This window comes from Trachinotus anak, unplaced genomic scaffold (assembly GCF_046630095.1).
Source record: "Trachinotus anak isolate AG129_WGS33_773 ecotype Australia unplaced genomic scaffold, CSIRO_AGI_Tana_v1 ptg000015l, whole genome shotgun sequence".
NCBI lineage: Eukaryota > Metazoa > Chordata > Actinopteri > Carangiformes > Carangidae > Trachinotus > Trachinotus anak.
The window spans coordinates 9,707,450-9,718,943 of NW_027273866.1; the positions used below are offsets into that span (position 1 = coordinate 9,707,450).

General features: G+C 38.4%; 1 long non-coding RNA gene across 4 annotated transcripts; it reads right to left on the reverse strand.

The window, feature by feature from the left end:
* Positions 1-446: 446 nt before the first annotated feature.
* LOC139633310 (uncharacterized) lies at positions 447-10,019 on the reverse strand. Of its 4 annotated transcripts, none has more exons than XR_011693728.1 (8): positions 9,943-10,010; positions 8,674-8,735; positions 6,960-7,014; positions 6,774-6,838; positions 4,541-4,604; positions 3,383-3,446; positions 2,633-2,713; positions 447-1,565 (listed from the first exon to the last, which is right to left on the reverse strand). It is a non-coding gene; the product is annotated as an uncharacterized lncRNA (long non-coding RNA). The 4 variants fall into 4 exon arrangements; XR_011693726.1 differs by having other exon boundaries at positions 8,674-8,788; positions 9,943-9,970; XR_011693727.1 differs by having other exon boundaries at positions 448-1,565; positions 8,674-8,715; positions 9,943-10,019.
* Positions 10,020-11,494: the final 1,475 nt, after the last annotated feature.

The following is an 11,494-nucleotide window of genomic DNA, read 5'->3' on the forward strand; positions in this document are numbered from 1 at the left end:
AACAGTGGTTAATAGTAATGATGAGTTGTGGTGGATCTGGATCCTGCTGCTCCAGAGGCAGAATGAGGACAGAGAGAGGGAGAGAGAGGAGAAGCACAAACTACGGAGAGAGAAAAAAAACAAAACAAAGTTAATGCCATAAAGTAGTATAGAGAGAGAGAGAGAGAGAGAGAGAGAGAGAGAGAGAGAGAGAGAGAGAGAGAGAGAGAGAGAGAGAGAGAGAGAGAGAGAGCCCAGTGCATCATGGGAATCCCCCAGCAGTCTAGCTCTATAGCAGAATAACTAAGGGATGGGTCAGGACATACCCGAGCCAGCCCTAACTATAAGCTATAATGCTGCAGCATTTTGGATCAATTGGAGGTTTTTTACTGAATTTCTGGGACATCCTGACAAAGAGTTACAGTAGTCCAGTCTTGAGGTACCAAATGTATGAAGTAGTTTTTCAGTATCCTTTAGACACAGAATGGGTCTGATTTTTGCAATATTGCGCAGGTGGAAGAAGGCTGTCCTAGATACTTACTTTATATGTGAAGTAAAGGACAAGTCCTGGTCAATAATGACACCAAGGTTTCTGACTGTAGCACTGGAGGCCAAGGTAATGTCATCCAGAGTGAGTATATTTTCACATAGCGTATCTCTGAGGTGTTTTGGGCCAATTACAATAACTTCAGTTTTGTCTGAATTTAAGAGTAAGAAATTACTGGAAATTGAAGTGAGCTTAGAGAGATCTACAGGAGAGAAACAGTCAAAATATAAACCAGTTACAGTGGACTCTGAGGCTGCTGCAATATATCTCTTCAGATAGTTTCCTGTCCATAATGATTGACAATACCGAGATGAGCTATGACCTTAAAGTGCCAAATGGTGAACTGGGCAAAGAAGTCGAGAGGAGGTTTGAATATGGTGAACAGCTTTCGGGTGAGTTTCTGTTGCGTGACTTGAAAAAATAAAATCTTCTTAATGGTGGTGGCTGAACTGGAGCAACCGTAAAATCTGTTTTCTTTTCATACGTTGCATTTCCATATAGTCCATAGTTTTGATATGTTCACTGATATTTACCTGAACTTTGACAGTGTCCAAGTGTTGCCCATGACACTGCATAAGCATTAAACAGTTGGCTCATTCTAATATCATCATTCATAGTTTTGTGCTTTTTGTGGTGGACTACTGTATACACACAGCACTGTTAGATTGATTTACGATGCTTTTCGTTCTTGTTCAAGGAAGAAAGGGCATGTTTTTATACCTTATTTTATTTTTGAGGTAAAACTAGAAAGTAAAAAGCTGTTAATTACCTGCTCAGTTTATGCACTGAGCAAATGTCATTACTGAAAACATTCATTATTACTATGAAAATCTGTTATCATACTTCTTCACTCCAGTCTCACTGACTGACAGCCCCAGGCACCTGGAGTCTGCCAATAAAATGCTAGTATGAATTTAAAATAAGACCTTTTTAATAATGCTTTACAGATGGAAACCTAGGCTAAGCCATTACTCTGCAGAAAAGCCAGAGTAATGTAGAACAGCTGGTCTCTTCCCTTTTCAGGTCTCTGTCATGAAAGCTGTAGAAGAAGAGCAAGTGGTTGGCATCAAGAACCTGACTATTTACTAAGTCCAGGACATGGCTGGAGACATCACATTCTTATCCTCCATTACGGTTTTCAAACCTCACCAAAGTTACTGGCCTTCACCCCACATCTCCACCAGTTTCCCTACTGGTCAAGTGAAACCTGGAAACTGGACTGGCTCAGCTTCTTCAGCTGTACCTCAGGCTCAGGGCTGACTGGCATTCCCCTCTGTTTAATTAAGTATCCACCTTCAACTATCACAGCTTAACTTAACTAAGCAGAGGGTACTGATATTATTCCAGGAATGCCTTACAATATTCAGCATTTCATAACATTCCTTTTAAAGTATGGGTGATATGTTGTTTTTTTTCCCCACTGTGTGCAAAAGCACTTTTTCACTTTCACTTTCAAGGCTCATTTACAGTGAAGATGCTGCACCTTGTGTTCACCTTAAATTCTCCCCTAAATGATTTCATATCCACTGACATTACATCTCTAGCTTTACTTGGTACACAATTCAGAGTCGAAAATCGTTGGTAGCTGGGTTTTGCCTTTGCTGCCTTTAACAATTAACACACATGCATTTACATGCACACTTACAATTGACTGGTATAAACTTGCCTTGGTACTTTACATAAATTTATGTAATTTAATGTACTCTGCACTTTAATTTTATTTTTAGTCTCAATATATTCAGCCTTTTCTAGCAGGGAACTCTGCTGTCTCAGCTGTTCTGAAGCTAAACAGGCCTGACCAGGGCTGCTTGGGTGGGGCCATTTTCTCTTCTATGCTATGAAGCTTTTTTCACTTCACTTGAGGCCTTTGTGAGCTGACAAATGTGCAGAAAGTTCTGAAAGAACAAAACACTGAAAACCTATACTATTATAGTCTTAAAACTTTCTGTTGTCCTCTCATCAGATACATAGTCTGCTTTACATTTTACTTGTCTTAACTCTGCTACTTTGATGTTCTTGCAAGGAACAGTGGTTCATTGGTATGTTTAGACCACAGGTACAGAGTATTATGTTAAAACAAGGAATAAGTGAATTAGTCTTGTATACTGTATGTTGTTGAAGTGATTTCCCCAGGTTGGCACAGGTCTCTTTCTTCAATGACAGTGGTAATCAGAGCTTGAACCTCTTCTGGAACATAAAGACACAAAGACTTGTCTTTTTCTCCAGTCTAACCAATTATACTTAAGCTGTTTTCTCTTATTTAAAACACCAAACGCCACAACATATTGCATTACAACAAAATAACTAGATTGTTAAGCACAAGATTCAGTTGCAGTAACTTGCTTAAAGAATAGTCACAGAAGAAAACTGTAACAATGGTTGCTAAGCGGACTACTAAGAGTTTATTGGTGTTGATCTTAAACTTTGCTACATGTGTTCACAATGAGCCACTTTCTTATAGTATATACTTTCTTGTGCTGAAAACAGTTTTCCTTTTTTGTCAAAGATTTTTTCTGCTCTTTAGGCTGTAGACTATACAGTTACCTGATAAAGACGCAACAGATTCAGACATCAGTTCTTCTGTTTTGTGGTATCACAAGTGTGGGCCAGCTCAAGACCCTGGGGTTATTCCCCCAGGGGGGCCTGCGCCCAGCCATCAGGCTCGTTCAGCCTTGCGCGAGGCTGGACAGCCGACTCTCCCCGGAGAGTCGGCTGTGCAGAGTACATTAAATTACAAGTTGATTTACAACTGCAGACTTCGGAATCATTTGTGAACATCACTTTACAAGCTGAAAACCATTTTGACCCTAATCTGAGCCCATATTTGTATGGGGTGGAGTCATGCGCATGACTTACCATTTCTTGCTGGTTGTGGGGGACCATAATGTTTGATACTGGTCTGAGGTGGATCCTGGCATCCCTATGAAAACACATAAAGTAATTGTATTAAACAAAATGACTTTCCATTGTAGGGCAAACAAGGACATTTTTAGCAGCTCTTCTTTCGACTATGACATTTTTTGGAAGCCTTCTAAGGACTTAACATAAAAGAGCAATCATCCATTTAAAGCTCAATAAATTTACTAGCTCAAGCACAACCTGCAACACCACATCATTAACACCACATTTCTCTGCATCAAACAGGCTATGTTAAACATTAAGTTGCTTGGTTATGCTTGAAGTGGTATTTTACAGTTTGTAGAGCTTTTAAAGTGATGAAACAGAGTTGTTACAGAGTAGTTTCTTATTAGATCACAATATGTCCCTTCCCAAGTAATTAAAGATAGCAAATTTCCAAACAGGGACTTTAATCATAATCTTCAAGCCACATATATTTTCACAATCAAATTACATCCACGTTATCTTCTGATGCATTAGTGAGCGTAATAAACAGAATCATTTTAAGACATTTACTACACTTCTGTGTGGAAAGGCAATTAGACAAAATACAAACTGCTTTCAGCTTAAAAACAGCTACAAACTGCTTAAAAATGAGCAACAGTATACTGGCTTTATATTGATGTTTGTCACACTGAAAGTTACCTTGACTGATCCGATTGCATATTTCTCCTAATGCTTACTGTCAGTCATATGTGTCTGTTCAACAGTTTTGAAACCTAAGCAACCTGCGTCTGTAACGTTACAGTTGTGTCCGTCAACACACGACAAATCTATTAAGACAAATATGCTATTGGATCAGTCGAGGTAACTTTCAGTGTGACAAACATTAGTGTAAGGCCAGCATATTGTTTGTCTACAACTAACATCAATTTTTAAACTATTCAATACCTTTGTCTGACGGAGCGTTTTGTAAATATGCAGATGTAATCACCTTTCCACACAGTTCCATGTTTAAATGTTTAAAATGACATTCTGTTTATCACACTCACGAATGCATCAGAAGATGTGGATGTGATTAATACATCTGTGGCCTGAATATTATGACTAAAATACTTGTTTGGAAACCTACTGTCTCTGATTTGTTGTCTTGGTGTAGTCATGCACATGACTTACCATTTCTTGCTAGTTGTGGGTGACAGTAAGCTGTGGCACTGGCTTGAGTTGTATTGTGGCATTTCTATGAAAACACATAATGTAATTGCATTAAATAGCATTTCATTACAGGGCAAAGAATGACATTTTCAGCTGTTTTTTTGACTGTCAAATGTTTTTGAAGAAAATATTTATCAATCTTTGACAAAAGTATGAAAATCAACTTATAGATTTAATAGTTCAAGCACAACCATCAAAGGTGACATTCAATAGTGGCTATAGCTAGTTTGTTTTAAAAAATATCTGCTGCTAAACTTACATGGATAGGTTCACACCACATTTCTCAACATGAAACAGGCTGTGCTAAACCTTAAATTGCTTGGTATTTTACAGTTTGTAGAGCTTTGGTCAGTTAAGTGATGAATGAAATAAAGTTGGTACTGAGTAGTTCCTCAATTCATCAAATAGGTTCATTAACAAATCAGGGACAGCAAGTTTCCAAACAAGCATTTTAATCATAATATACAAGCCATATTGTCTGATGCATTAGTGAGTGTGATGAGGAGAATATAATTTTAACTAATTTTAAACATTGAACCATGGATCTGTGTGGAAAGGTCATTATACAAATACAACTGCTTTAAAAAAAAAAAAAAAAAAAAAAAAATTTACATATTTACAATAAACTCCACATCTGACAAAACAGTTTAAAAATGAAAGCCACTTGCAGAGCAACAGTATACTGGATTTATACTGAAGTCTGTCACACTGAAAGTTACATTGACTGCTCCAATTGCATATTTCTCCTTATGCTAACTGTCAGGCATCTGTATCTGTTCAACAGTTTTAAACTAAAGCAACCTGACAAATCTATTAGGAGAAATATGCTACTGGATCAGTCAAAGTAACTTTCAGTGCGAAAATCATCAGTATAAGGCCAGTACGTTGTTTCTCTACAAGAGGCATTCATTTTTAAACAATTTATTATTTTGTCAGACATTGGAATTGGAAATAAGCAAATACTCGCTTTTTTATAAAAATATTTTTGCATCATCGTCTTCACTAATGTATCAGAAAACAATATAAATGTGGTTTTAATATGTGAATATTATGATTCAAATACTTGTTTGGAAACTTGCTGTCTCTGATGTGAAGGAACTTATTGTGATGTAATGAGGAACTGCTCAGTGACAACTCAATTTGATGTAAAAACAACCACAATATGCTGATGGACTTCACTTTAGTTTACAATACAGTTGTTGCAATATGTTGCAAATGACCATCTCAGAAAGTCTAATTAGTGTCTAATCAGAGACTAACACTGGGAAATAAAGATGCAATGTCCTAGAAGCTTCCATAGCCTAATGTTTGTGACATATGGGAGTAGAAACTATCACTACCTAGCATCTCCACAGGATAGCATAATATGTGGAATAATGTCCAACTGTACCATATTGTGGCTCTGATATGGCATTGTTTTATTTCTCATTAGACTATGATCTTGTAAAATGGGGTATAATAGCATATTAGGGTATTCTATTTGATTTCTAAAGAGAATAATCTGTTGTAATAGTGAGTAACATCTAATTAGATACAAAGTACAGCTTGTTATGTCTATTAGTGTAGAATGAAATAATATGAGAACGAGATTTGTATTTGTAATAAGAACAAGAATTAAATCTAAGCAAATGATACCAGTGGTGAGGGAACACAAAGACACTGTGAAAGACTAAGTGCTTTTGTCAACATCTGAACAGATACAGAGCAGAAAACTGTAAAACTTGGTGTTTAAAGTTCCCACACAGTGTGTGACACTGAGGTAACAAATAGAATTTTTACACTATTTCTAAACCTGAATCTGATTTGACAATGAAAATCCACTCAACAAGCAGAAACCAAACAAAGAGCAGAAGGTTCCATTACCCTAATCTCCGCCGCAGATCCTGAAAGGTAGATTTTCAAGCCTGCGCCGTCATCCATCTTGAAAATCTACTGCACCTTTCAGGAACTGCACACAAAGATTAGGGTAACAACCTGCCCTCTGATTGGACTCTGCTTTGTGTTTGGATTGTTGTTTTCCCACTGTGTGGGAAGTTAGAGCACCAACTTTTAGAGACAGTTTTCTGATATGCATCTGTTCATAGATGTCTACAAAAGCACTTCTTTCAGGGTGTCTTTGTCTTACCTCATCACTACAGTCATTTCTTCAGATTTTAATCACTTTTTTGGGGATGTAGTCATGCCACCGACTTACCATTTCTTGCTGGTTATTGTCGGACCATAAAGTGTGGTACTGGCCTGAGGTAGGTTCTGACATCCCTATGAAAACATGTACTAAATAAAATAAACATTCAATTGCAGGGCAAAACAGGACATTTTAGGCAGCTCTTCACAATACAGTACTGAGTAACATTTTATTTAAATTCCACTTTTTACGTACCATTAACTCAGCCAGGTGCACATTATGCAGGAGGCCAACTGTAGATACAGGAATCCTGAAAAGATAACATAAAATATTGATCAATCATCAAATTAAAAACGAATTTAATAGGTGACATTTATCAGTAGCTAGAGCTAACGACAGTTTCAGTCAGTATTTAAAAACATTTGCTTCTAACCTAACATGTTGGCAGCATGTTCAGACCACATTTCTCATCATAAAACAGGCTATGTTTAACCTTACATTACTTGGATGTGGTTTAAGTGATGTTCACTACTGCCAATGGAAATGAGAGCCTATTCCATCCTGTGCTTGATTCTAGCTGAACCTGTTCAGTGGGTAATATGACCTAAATACAACAGTTCATTTAGTAGTGTCCAGCTCAACAGTACAGCTGTTGTGGTTGAATCCATCAAGTAGCATTTTGCCAGATTTTACACCTGTATCTGATTGGACAGTGACAGTGCAAGCAAAGCAGAGTCCAAACAAAAGGTAGTTTGTTCCGTTGCCTTCATCAACACACAGACGCCAAAGGCGCAGCAGATTTTCAAGATGGAGGATAGCGCAAGCTTGAAAATCTACTACACCTTTCAGGATCTGGCAGAGATTAAGGTAAGGGCACAACTCGCCCTTTGATTGGACACCCGCTTGTTGATTGGATTGTCACTGACCAATCAGATTCAGGTTTTTTTTTGTTTGTTTTTTTTTTTAAACTGAAAAAATTTGCATTTGTAAGTTCAATGTCACACAGTGTGTGGGAACTTTGAGCAGTTTACACAAGGTTTTCTGCACAGTATACACAGATCATGACAAAAACAAAAGGAAGGACAACCGAGCCGGGGCTAGCTGGAGCTTGATCGGCAGAAGCCACTAAAGTTTCTAATTAAAGTACATACATATAGCACCTCATAAATAAATACATTAATAACATCACAGGAATACCCGACATGAATGATGCAAACAATTTGTAAACAGAAGAAAGCATTAGCATTATGGGCAAAGAGTAGTGGAGAGTTGACATCCAGAAGAAGCGCCAAGATAGAGTCAAAACTTCTAGTCAAGATTTATAATACATCCATGGATTCTACCCAAAAAGATCGTCATATTAACTTTTAGCCACCACCATTTTCACCCGATTTTACAACTGAGTCTGATTGGACAGTGACAGTGCAATCGCAAGCAGAATGCAATCAGAAGGTGGTTGGTTGTGTTGCCTTCATCAGCACACAGATCCTGGGTGTAGTAGGTGCAGATGATTTTCTAGATGGAGGACGGCGCAGGCTTGAAAATCTACTACACCTTTCAGGATCTGCGGTGGAGATCAGGGTAATGACACCACCTGCCCTCTGATTGGATTCTGCTTGTTGATTGGATTGGCACTGTCCAATCAGATTCAGCTTTTATTTAAAAAAAGAAAAAAAAAAAAGTCAAAATTGGTAGTTGTAACTTCAATGTCACACAGTGTGTGGGAGTTTTGAGTACTGAGTTTTACACACAGTTTTCTTAGTAACTGCGCACAGATGTTGACAAAAGCACTTCTTTCAGCGTCTCTGTGTTACCCAACCACTCATATGCAGCAGAAATACTTTCCAGGGCTTTAGCAGCAATAAAAAAATCTATTATACATTTCTTTTATCGTGCAAGTGAGCCATCTTCCCATTCAAATAGGATCTCTGAAAGAATAAACACAAGACCTCCAGATGCGGGGACTTACCTCCAGGACCAGGTAGTTGATTTCTACAGGATATGAGGGTCCCTGTTTTGTTTGGAGGAACACTCGGCCGAAAAGTCCAGAAAAAACAGCGGCAAGTGACTCAAAAATACACAAACTTCAGTTGCAAGTGGAGGAAAGTCCAGAGTTTATAAGCTGCGGCAGTAAATTAATGTGTTGGAACAACAGCAGCTGTGCATGAAGTTTAAGCTGCTAATAAATAATAATCACAACATTCACAAACACACAGTTTATTCATTTGGAAGCAATTCTAACAAAATAGAAGGCTGTGTTAGATGTAGTATGTTATACCTGTGCCCATGGACAGTTAAATCTGTATATCTGTCCTAAAGCTAAAAATCCCAGAGAATCCTCAAATGGGGCGCTGACTTTGTGAAGTGTCAGCAGTTGTTTATTCTATTAAAATATCAATTAAATGTCAGAAGGGACCAATTCAAATGTGGGATGCAGAATTGTAACACTTTTTAATTGAACCCCCCCACATTTAGAGCTGTTAAGTGCAAATGATTAACTATTACTGCAGAAAAACTTACTCTGGAAATATAGACTTGCTTGCAATTGTCAGTCTAAACAAGTAACAAGGATTTCTTTCATCAGTCAGGCTACTGAATTTATATAGCTGAAATTACTTTAGCCACTAGGGGGAGTTACCTCACTAACCCCATAATTTACAGTGGCTGTGTCTTGTCCCCCCCAAACATGTCTCATCCAGATCTAAAATTAGATATAAAGATTAAGATTTGAAACACAAATTAAGAAATTACACATATTCTATGGCCACACGCCAGCTCCCCATTCATTGTTATAGAACATCACACATTAAGGTTCTCCCTCTGGTCAGACTAAAATGATAAATGTGAAGGTCATTATAGAAACCGATAGGGGACTTTATTCAAATGGTCATGTAAGCTTGAAAATGAAAATGTAATTTTTCACACATGAATGGGTTCTAGGATTACACTGGACATGACCTCATAAATAAGAACAAAGCAGGAGAAGCAATCAATAGTGTCCATTTGAAAGTATTTGGTATTTGAGTGTTTAAAGTTGAGTGGTTATGTTTCCACAAATGAAAGAAAGTGTACAAACAGGTCAAATTCTATCATATTATCTTGAATAAAGCAACAAACAATTCGAAATCAAAATCAGTACACCAATACATTCTGACTTTGAATATATGATCGTGTGAAAACAAACCAAGGAGATTAGATGTACTACAATACAATAAACATAATGACATAAACTACTCACTCAACACACTCAGGAACAGAGGTGAAATGATGGAGGGAAACAGCTCAACTGAAGGGCAAACAGAGAATGAGCTCAGGACACAGAACAAAGAAAACTCAACACACCTGTGTGAGCTGCCCAGTCAGCAACACCTGTGCTCGTGCTGCAGTCATGTGACCCAACTAACCACAGTATGAAAAAACATCAGCTTCAAGTGACACAAAATCCACAAACTTCAGCTGTGGGTGGAGAAATGTTCAAAAGTTTATAAGCTGCAGCAAAAATCCATAAACTGCAGGAGTGGAGTGGAGGACAGGGAGGCAGGATTTAAGTCTCCAGAGATGAGGAAGAGAGTCTGTGGGTGCAGTGTTTGTAGTGTAATTCAAACTGCATTGCTTTATGAATGACCTGAAATATGCAACTTGAGCTGAGATTAAATAAAATGAATGAAGATTGTGAAAAGGCTGAATTAATGTCTTGTGAAGTTTGTGAACTGTTTAAAGTTTGAATTAAGTTTTTAAGGGAAAGTAAGAATATGTAGAAAGAGGTTGAAGAAGACTGGGTTTGAAAGTTTCTCTCTCAGTCCCTTCCATGGCAGCTAAACTGCATAGATTAATGGTTGACTGGTGCTCTGGGCTGTTGGTATGCTGGTACCAGCTTTTATATTTCTGTGCATCTCTCTGTTTATCTGTGTGCCTGTGTGCTTATGTATTTGTGCACGTCTAATCACCTGATCTGAATCTGTTTCGTTTACCCAGCTGCAGTTCATGGTTATCATAGTGATGGTAACTGCTTAGGTGAATGAAACAGAATTTTAGAAAATGAGAAGAACATAAAGCAGGATTGTGTCTGCAGCGATCTCACCTAATGACAAGATAATGTAGATGAATAGCCTATAGGACAGGAATTGGAGTGTTTCAGAACTTAGCTAAAGATCATCAGGCTTTTCAGATTTCTTCGGTATCAAACTCACTGATAGTTGTCATCTGTGGATGATGTGATTGTTCACATTTGTGAACATGAAGAGACAGAAGACACTGAGGCAGCCTAAATCTACACAAAACTGTGGCAAGTTCTCCAAGATCCTCTGTTTTTAGTACCTAAACCATTTCTAATGAGTAATTCCTTTTCCATTTGTTCCTGGGGTCACTGGAGGTCAGATCCACCTGGGCCCTACGTGCTTGCAGGCTTGTACAATGCCCCCCCCCCCCCCCCCCCCCCCCCCCCCCCCACCCCCCCGACACCAACAATAACAGTGCCCTCTGGCTGTGTTTCAGAGTTGAAGCTCGCCAAACTCCCCTATCCAAGAGTCTGAAATGTGTCATAAGGATACACTACACCTTGGTCAGGTGGTGTGCCCACAGAGTCAGTGGAGCACAAACAATATGGTGATAACCGGCCTACAACCGTCAGCCAAAAAAGACCTTTGGTCACTGGACCTACATGGGATAAGATTCCATGGTTGGTATCAAGTCATTCTGTGGTTCACCCTAGACGACATTGTGAAAGGTGTCAGTTTAAGGGCTTGGTTGCTTGCTCATGCATATTCATAAGTGCTACCTAAATATTCATC